Here is a 9949-nt window from a genome sequence, read left to right as displayed (position 1 = left end):
GCCTAGAAAATCCCGTGATGGAGGAGCCTGGTAGGCTGCAGTCCATGGAGTCTCTAAGAGTCGGATGCAACTGAGGGACTTCACTTTCACTTTCCACTTTCATTCAATGGAGAAGGAAATGGCAACCCACTCTAGTGTTCTTGCCTGGAGAATCCCAGGGACAGGGGAGCCTTGTGGGCTGCCACCTATGGGGTCACACAGAGTTGGACACGACTGAAGCGACTTAGCAGCAGCAGCAGCAGCAGCAGCAGCACACTACTATATGTCTGTCAATGGAATTGCCTCTTAAATGTCTCTGCCTGCAAGTACCACATGCGTGCTCTGCCTCTCAGGTTTCACTCTGCAGACCACATTACTTGATCACACCTTATGAAGATTAATGTAATTCTCCAGAATGCCTAGAATTCAAGGAGAACCAATACAGGGGTAATATCTGTCATATGTACCAAAATAGTAAGAAAGGATGCCATATTCTCAGGTTAGGCCTCTTAGGCCTGTTTTACAGTTTTGGGTATTTTCATAGATTTGTTTCCTTACATATTTTTTTGTTTTTCCTTTCTAAAATATGTATTATTATTAATAATATTATTGCATGGATAACCCAGGAATATTATAAACATTTATGGAAGATATGAATTTGATTTGATTTTTAAAGTTTTTAGAGGATTATTTACTGTACAATATGAGTTTAAAATTTAAATAATGTTTTAAGAAGAATAATTTGCTGTTAAATATTGTTTAGAAGGAAGAGATATTAGGGACTGGGAAAACTAGCTAAAAATATCCAGCAATATAAGGATGATGTCATCAGGATCATATAAGAATTCTGACAGTGGAAAGAAACAAATATAAGATAAAAGATGAAGAGAGCAAAGAGGAAATCATATTCTAGAGTCATATCTTGAGATTAAGAAAAACAAATCCAAGAAGTGTCAACTGACATATAAAACGTCAGAGTGGATGTGCAGAGCTCCATGTAACCATCATCCTCTTCCTTTGACTGTATTCTCTCTGGAACCCCAAACTTTTCTGCTTCATACTATACTCATACAAGAAAAATCTGTAGAAATATCAATTTTTTTAAAGCGGCTTCTGTGTTACATCTGATACAAGGACTTAAAAAGTAAATCCAATTCTACAAAGTCACACATTATTTAAATTAAATCAAACCACTGCCTTGCTGTTTATAATGAGGCCTGTGATAATGCATTCTGTGCAAAATGTACAATTGACTAACTTTTGTATGAGATGTCAGGTTTTGACCAGATAGAGCAGTGTCTTCACAGAGTGCATTGCTACAGAACTAGAGGCCATAGAAAAATAAAATAAATTTTCAGCTTTAAGAAGATAAATGTACCTATGAGGCTCTTAAACACACTATTTCATGTATTTTTCCTTGTCTTATTCCCTGTATAATATGAATATTATATTAATAGCTACAGGGTTCTAAATGTATCATGCAGGGTAAGGATACAAACTCTAAAGAATGAAAAATACAGGAATTAAAGAAAACAATATATTTAATTCATTTTTCTATTACAATATTGCTTTGCTCAGTTTCATTAAAACTCAAGCCATGCTTCTAGCTATAGGCCAAAGACAATATTATTTATTTAAATATGACAATATGTCATTTAAATAAAATTGTTCTGAAGATTTAATGCATACCTTGGCCTGTTTACAAGAATAAATTCTTTTTTAAGCTATAGTTGCAGGGCTGTTAGGTACAAAGTAAGTGATTTTCAAATTAAAATACATTATAATATTGCAGCATGCTATTAAGGAAGGTGATTACATATGTATCCATATTTAAGCCATTACATAAAATTTTATTTTAGAGTTCATGTCATGGATTTCAAGGATTAATACAGTTGTCAGTAACAATTGCATTTGATATTTCAGGAAATTCATCCCCCTGTGTATTTCTGTGCATACCTTTTTCATTTAAATCTCTGGAACATTAAAACAAAAATATGGTATATTTACGTAATAAGAGGTTAGTACTCAAAAGCAACTGTCAAATACTAAACACATGGAACAATTTAAGTGTACTTCAAGATTTTTACTTTCTATATGGGTATCTATCCTTCTAGCTTTGTCTACTTTCTTCAAAGTATATGGGTGAGTGCCCTGACAGTTTCTTAAAAACACAATTCTTGAAGATTTCAAATAGTTGTAAGTTGAAGTTCATGAATTCTTATAAACTATCAGAGTTACAACATCATATGAATGGCTTCTGTCAATTTTATTTCTTTTGTGCCTTGATCAGTATGGGTCAAGAATTTTTTTTTTGATATTTATCTAAAACAAATTTAAAACAGAGCTTTTTTTAAAACAGATTTCATGACCATCTTAATTTGCTTTTATACAACTTTATTAATAAAGGCATGCATTTTTAAAGTTACTAAGTATAATATTAATTTGGGGTATGAAACAGAAAACAAACCAAAACAACCCAAAAAACACCTCCTACCTAAGTCTACCTAATTTTATGTTAGAAAAATTAAATCTTCTCTTTTGTAGTACTTCAAAAGCAAACTTTTGAAGTAAGTCTTCCTCCTTCAATCTAAAGAGATAATTTAAGAGAAAATGGAATGAGAATGAAATTCAGTGATGAGTAATCTAAAGTGTAGGTGTGAAAGAATACCATTCTGAGAGAAATACTACCTTTGAGGGAGCTAGAGTGGAAATAAGACAATTTATTCAAATACACAATATCTAGGTAATTAAATCTAAAATGTATACGTTCTATATTTTTTCATCATTAAATCAAGACCATTTATTTACAGGTCCTTCAAAGTGTTTATTTTCTCTGTGTTGACTGAGAATGCAACTTTTTAAGAGAAGGGAGCAAAGGCTAAGATGTCTGAGAATTCAGGCTTTGAGGTTTTATAAGTTCAGTATACACTCAGTCATGTATGACTCTGCAACTCCATGTACTGTAGCCTGCCAGGTTCCTGTGTCCATGAAATTCTCCAGGCAAGATTACTATAGTGGGTATCCATTCCCTTCTCCAGGGGATCTTCCCAACCCAGGGATTGAACCCAGGTCTCCTCCATTGTAGGCAGATTCTTTACCATCTGAGCTGCCAGAGAAGCCCTTGGGGTTCCATAATGAAGGTTAAAACATTCAGTAGAATAGTAGGACCAGAACCCTTAGTTACAATTGAGGACAAAACGATAACCAAATAAGAAACAAGAAGATATTTCTCATTAGGTAGCTAAATCTTCCAGTGAAAGATTATAGCAGAAGATGTTATATTTGAAGAAATTATTCAGAAGACTTGTTCCTTTTTCTCTGGCAGACCAATTTCTTTGTTTCTTTTATACCTTCTTCAGTTGATTTTAAGGTTTTTACTCTGAGGTGCCTAGCATGAATACAGTGCTCTGAAAGGTTTCAGATGACACATTATACTTGATTGACACTTTCCTCAAAGTTACCTACTTATCCATGTAACTACTAGTCTCACACTTATTGGTACAAACTGGCTTCAAACTCAGAGCCATTAATGCCAAGGACGATGTTTTAAGCATCAGTCTATTGTTGGGACATCTCAGGCCCTAAGATATGCATCAAATGGAGGAACGTAGAGTCTATTCACTTTTTTTGTAGTTTAGCTTATTGAAGTATAGGGGATTCTCAGGTGGCGCTAGTGGTAAAGAATTCACCTGCCAATGCAGGTAGAAGTAAGAGACACAGGTTCAGTCCCTGAGTACAGAAGATCTCCTGGAGGAGGGCACGGCAACACACTCCAGTATTCGTGCCTGGAGAATCCAATGGACAGAGGAACCTTGGCAGGCTACAGTCCATAGGGTTGCCGAGTCAGACACAGCTGCAGCAACTTAACAGGCACATTGAAGTATAGTTGATTTACACTGTTGTGTTAATTTCTGCTTATGGCAAAGTGATTCAGTTGTATATATATTATTTTATATATATAAATATATATATATTATTTTACATAATGCATTGTCATAGGATATTGAATATCCTATGATATTAGGATAGCTAATAGCTATCCTAATAGCTCCCTGTGCTATACGGTAGGACCTTGTTGTTTATCCATACTAATATAATAGTTTGCATCTGTTTTTCCCAAATTCCTAATCCTTCCTTCTTCCCTCTCCCTCCTCCTTGGTAACCAGAAGTCTGTTCTCTGTCTATGAGTCTGCTTCTGCTTCATACGTAAGTTCTTTTGTGTCATATTTTTAGATTCCACATATAACTATTATCATATGGTGTATGTCTTTCTCTTTCTGACTGATTTCACTTAGTGTGGTAATTTCTAGATCCAGTCACAGTACTGCAAATGGCATTATTTCATTCTCTTGTTATAGCTAAGTATATTCACCTTTGTTCCTACTTTTTCACCCAGGAAATTTTTTATTTTCTTATATTCTATGCTATTTTTAGAGTCCTTGAAGTGTCCCAGATGCTCAAGGATATCCTGTATGCTAAACTGGAGCATTCCCTTTGCATTTTATTGGATATCACCACCTCTGTTGTATACTATCATATTTTCTCACCTAGATTCTTACAGATATCATGTCCAGCACTTGTGAAAGAACAGAATCTGCCATTAGGCATCTTATCTCCCCCAGATACTGCCAACACTAAAATAAGAATCCTACCTAGAAATACCAGAGCAGACACAAGCTCCTGTAAAGCAAAGCTTGCATCTTACTAACTGGATGTCCATAGTGTCTAGATCTATTCCTCCCTATAAAACCCATGATCCTTAATACATAGTAGGTTATCAAGAAAGACAAGAGTAATCATCTAGCCATTTCCACAACATAAATATGATAGATTTGGCAACATTTCCTAATCATCTTATCTTCCTATGGAAGATTAACTTCTTATAACATTTAGAACTTGCTAATTAAATGAGTCCAAGGAATACCTTCTGACAGTTTAGAAGGTTAAACATTAGATCAGCATTTTCAAAATTGATGTTGGTTTGATACATGATAATCACTGCCAGAAATCCATTTGATAGAAGGACATAGTTGTCATTTAAAAATATTATTTGATGAAATATGTTTGTGAAGTACTCTATTATTGTGTATCTCCCTCCTGAATATTCAAAGGGAACATGAATAAAACAACAAATTTAAGATTTCCTACACCAAAAACATCTACTGACTTTTAACACAGCATTTCTAACATTTATTTGGGTATGGAAGATATTTTTGAGTCATTGTTTCATAGAATGGGTATTGGCGCATTCAGGCCAAAATGATAGTGAATATGCTTAAAAATGGCTGGTGTCAATAGAAAACATTGAATCAAAATTATACAATTTCTCCATATAACCCAGGGAAAGGTAATGATTCATATTATAATTTTCTAAAGCTTACAAATGTAACAAAAAGGCTCTCTCCATAAAAGTGAAGAATTATAAAGAACTGTGTATGTCTTGTAGAAGAAAAAAGCATAAAGAGAAATAAATGTCAAGGTACATTTAATACAGATCTTTGCCCCTATTGGTTGTTTGAAAACATACATTTCATCTGAATACTCTTTTCTAAAAAGGAGAACAATATACAAAAAAAGCAGGTGGTAAATCGACTGCCTTAGCATTTACAGGAGGATAAGGAGAATATACAGACTTTTATTAGATTTTTTTAGAGCAACACTGAAGATGGATGAAAACTGTGAAAAAAAGACTAGGGGCCAAGAAAGAACAGAAAATTATTTTGTTTTTGTCAAAAGAGTGGGATAGAAAATGGAATCAGTAGTAGATACCTGGAGAGTTAGTGAAGCTCAGGTCATGTAAAGTCTTGTTTACCATCCAGAGGTACTTGTTCTTCATTGTCAAGGTCTTGGGAAGAAACTCAGGGGTTAGTAGAAGGACTTGATGATATTGATTTGTAGAAAACTCACACTGAAAGCGTAAAACTTCAGTGAACAAAGGTAACCACTGAGACAGGAACTGTGATTTGAGTGAGCCTGAGGTATAGTTAAAGTGACCAGTTGTGAGGCTTGAGGAATAGGAGGGTAGTCTCAGATCTGGCCTAGTGACTGGAGGATAGTACTATTGATGAAGATAGAGTTAGGATGCAGAACATGTATAAGGTGAGTGGGGAATAGTGATATCCAGTAAGGTCAGGGAGAGATTTTAGTAGCTTGTTAAAAATACAGATATGACCCACCACCAGATATATGTGAATATCTAGACAGCAAGGTGAGGAATATAGGGTGCAGATACACTTTTAAGAATAACTGATGCATAAGCAGCATGTGATTGCATAGATAAAAAGTATTAGCAGAGACAGATGGTGATATTACAAAGGAACCATCACAGAGAGAAGAACCAGAGGATAAAGATATCAAGCATAGAGAAGCATTATAGAAAGTGTATTATGAAGCTACCTCAGCAAAGAGATAGTATAAGATCAATTCAGCACAGAGTCGGACACGACTGAAGCAACTTGGCAGCAGCAGCAGCAGCTGAATTTGGCAATTAGAAACTCACTGACACTTTTATAAAGAATTCTGAATTTGCAGTAAAGAAAAAGTTGTTGGTCACACTGAACTGCCTCAGGGCTTTCCATATGCTAGGACATTTATCTTCCTCTGCTGGGTCAGCTATGGGGGCTGTGAAAATCCTAAACCCCAAGGCCAAGGTGGCCTGAGCCCAAGCAGCATTGGTGGTCAATATCAGTGCAGTGCAGGGGTTCAAGGGATGTAGGGCGTGCTGAGGATCTACTTGGAACCTAAGGGCACCATGAAGATGCTTGCTTCTGGTGCTGGAGACATCAAGCTACTAAAGATGGAAATGTGCTTCTTCATAAATTGCAAATTCAACACCTGACAACCTCCTTAACAGCTAAAGTAGCAACAGCCCAGGATGACAAAACTGTGGATGGTATACTGCCAGTGTCCTAATCATTAGAGAGCTCCTAAAGCACATGGCAGAAAGTGAAGAGGAACTAAAAAGCCTCTTGATGAAAGTGAAAGAGGAGAGCGAAAACGTTGGCTTAAAGCTCAACATTCAGAAAATGAGAATCATGGAATCTGGTCCCATCACTTCATGGGAAACAGATGGGGAAACAGTGGAAACAGTGTCAGACTTTTCTTGGGAGGGCTCCCAAATCACTACAGATGGTGATTGCAGCCGTGAAATTAAAAGATGCTTACTCCTTGAAAGGAAAGTTATGACCAACCTAGATAGCATATTCAAAAGCAGAGACATTACTTTGCCAACACAGGTCAGTCTAGTCAAGACTATGGTTTTTCCAGTGGTCATGTATGGATGTGAGACTTGGCCTGTGAAGAAAGCTGAAAACCAAAGAATTGATGCTTTTGAACTGTGGTGCTGGAGAAGACTCTCGAGTGTCCCTTGGACTGCAAGGAGATCCAACCAGTCCATCCTAAAGGACATCAGTCCTGGGTGTTCATTGGAAGGAATGATGCTAAAGCTGAAACTCCAATACTTTGGCCACCTCATGCGAAGAGTTGCCTCATTGGAAAAGACTCTGATGCTGGGAGGGATTAGGGACAGGAGGAGAAGGGGATGACAGAGGATGAGATGGCTGGATGGCATCACCGACTCGATGGACATGAGTTTGAGTGAACTCTGGGAGTTGGTGATGGACAGGGAGGCTTGGCTTGCTGCAATTCATGGGGTCACAAAGAGTCGGACACGACTGAGTAACTGAACTGAACTGAACTGAAAGCACATGGCTGTCTACATGTTTGAAGACCTTCATCCCAGAATAATTACAAAAGTATTTGAAGCTTCAAAGGAAATGCACTTCAGTTTTTGGAACAAAGTAAACAAAGAGATGGACAAGGAAACACTTATAGATAGATGTGCCCTGAATATCTCTATGAACTAAAATTCATGCTGAACTTGCTGATATCTTAACAGAGGCTACAGTGAACTCTATTTTGGGCATAAAAAGAAAAGATGAACCTATTGACCTCATCATGGTTGAGATCATGGGGATGAAACATAAACCTGAAACCAATCCAGGCTTAATCAGAGGTCTTGTTTTGGACTATGGGGCACAGCATCCTGATATGAAAAAGATAGTAAAAGAGGTGTACATCCTCAGATACAATGTGGTGTTATTAGAATATGATAAAAAAGAGGTGCATTCTGTTTTGTTTTGCTTTGTTTTTTTAAACAAGAGTAGAGAGGAGAAGGAGTAACTAGTAAGAGCTAAAACAAAATTCACTGAAGACAGAGTCAAAAAATAATAGACCCGAAAAAGAAAGTCTGTAGTGATTCGTATAAAGAATTTGCTGTTCTTCGTTGAAAGGAAATTGTTACCATTTTCTTAGATGCTTTTGAAAAGAGGCAGACTAGATCTGAGAAGAGCTAAAAGGAGAAATATGGAAAGGCTGACTCTTGCTTATGGTGGGCTAGCCCTAAATTTTCTTGGTGGTCCAAATCCTGATTGTTTGGGATGTGCAGGACTTGTCTATGAATATCCATCAGAAGAAAAGAAGTTCACCTTTGATGAGAAATTAAACAGTCATTGTCCTCTCACATTATTGATCAAAGGACCAAATAAGCACACACTGACTCAAATCAAAGGTGCAATCATAAATGGCTTGAGTGCTAATAAAAATGCTATTGATGATGTCTTTGTAATCCCAGACCTGGTGGAGTGGATAAGGCAATGGCAGAAGTCTTGATTAAATACAAGCCCAGTATAAAAGTCAGGACCCAACTTGGAATGCATTTACTGATGCCTTGCTCATTATCCCCAAATTCTTGTTCAGCATTCTGGTTTTAAACCTTTGGAAACATTAGTTAAAATTCAAGCAGAACATTCGGAATCAGGTCTACTTGTGGATGTGGACTTGAACACAGGTGAGCCAGTGGTAGCAGAAGAAGTAGACATATGGGATAGCTATTTTGTGTAGAAACAGCTTCTTCACTTCTGCACTGTTATTGCCACCAACATTCTCCTGATTAATGAGATCATGAGAGGTGAAACGAATTCTCTAAAACACTGATCTGAAGCTTCCCTTGTATCATGTGAATCGTGAGGACTCTACAGAACGATCTAAGAATATAGCTACAGAATTTTTGTTCAAGCTTCAAAGAATTTTCAAAGTATTTTATTTTCTTTTTACATATAAAAAAGGTGAGAACTCTGGTACTTATTCAGATTCTGAAGTTCTAAAATTATAATCACAGTATTTTTGAAATTGCCCTGCAGTGCACACACATACAGGGCCATAAATTACCAAAAAAACAGGATGTTTTGCTTTAGCTTCCCTAATAGAAACATACATGTTAGATAAGCATATGTTATCTACCTTGTTATTAAATTTTCCTTGAAAAACACAAAGAAAAAGAAAAGAAAACTTAAGTTGCCATAAATTTAGATGTTCCAGATAAGTACTTTTTCTAGAAATTCTCTTGTTGAGCTTTCTCTGGAATTAACTAAAATTTAGTTTCAGATAAGGGGGAAGTTAACAATAAATTTTTGATTTATCTCTGTCATTTTGGTGGACAAAATTGAAACTATTATGCAAAATTAGAAATATTAAGTTGGACCATAAAGAAAGCTGAGAGCCAAAGAATTGATGCTTTTGAATTGTGGTGTTGGAGAAGTCTCTTGAGAGTCCCTTGGACTGCAAGGAGATCCAACCAGTCCATCCTAAAGAAAATCAATCCTGAATATTCGTTGGAAGGGCTGATACTAAAGCTGAAGCTCTAATACTTTGGCCACTTGATGCAAAGAACTGACTTATTGGAAAAGACCCTTATGCTGGGAAAGTTTCCTGAAACTTTCCGACCGGAGGAGGAGGAGGCAATCAGAGATAAGATGGTTAGATAACATCACTGACTCAGTGAACATAAGTTTGAGAGACAGTGGGAGACAGTGAAGGACCCTGAGGCCTGGCATGCTGCAGTCCATGGGGTTGCAAAGAATTGGATGTGACAGCTACAACTACAACAACAATTTAGAAGAAAATTATCATA

General features: G+C 36.5%; 1 pseudogene; it reads left to right on the top strand.

Annotated features, from left to right (window-relative positions):
- The first annotated feature begins 6593 nt into the window (after positions 1 to 6593).
- LOC102271190 (T-complex protein 1 subunit zeta pseudogene) lies at positions 6594 to 8973 on the top strand (annotated as a pseudogene).
- Positions 8974 to 9949: the final 976 nt, after the last annotated feature.

This window comes from Bos mutus, chromosome 12 (genome assembly GCF_027580195.1).
Source record: "Bos mutus isolate GX-2022 chromosome 12, NWIPB_WYAK_1.1, whole genome shotgun sequence".
Lineage (NCBI taxonomy): Eukaryota > Metazoa > Chordata > Mammalia > Artiodactyla > Bovidae > Bos > Bos mutus.
Note: the sequence above shows the minus strand (reverse complement) of the source record. Positions and strands in the feature narration are given on the sequence as shown.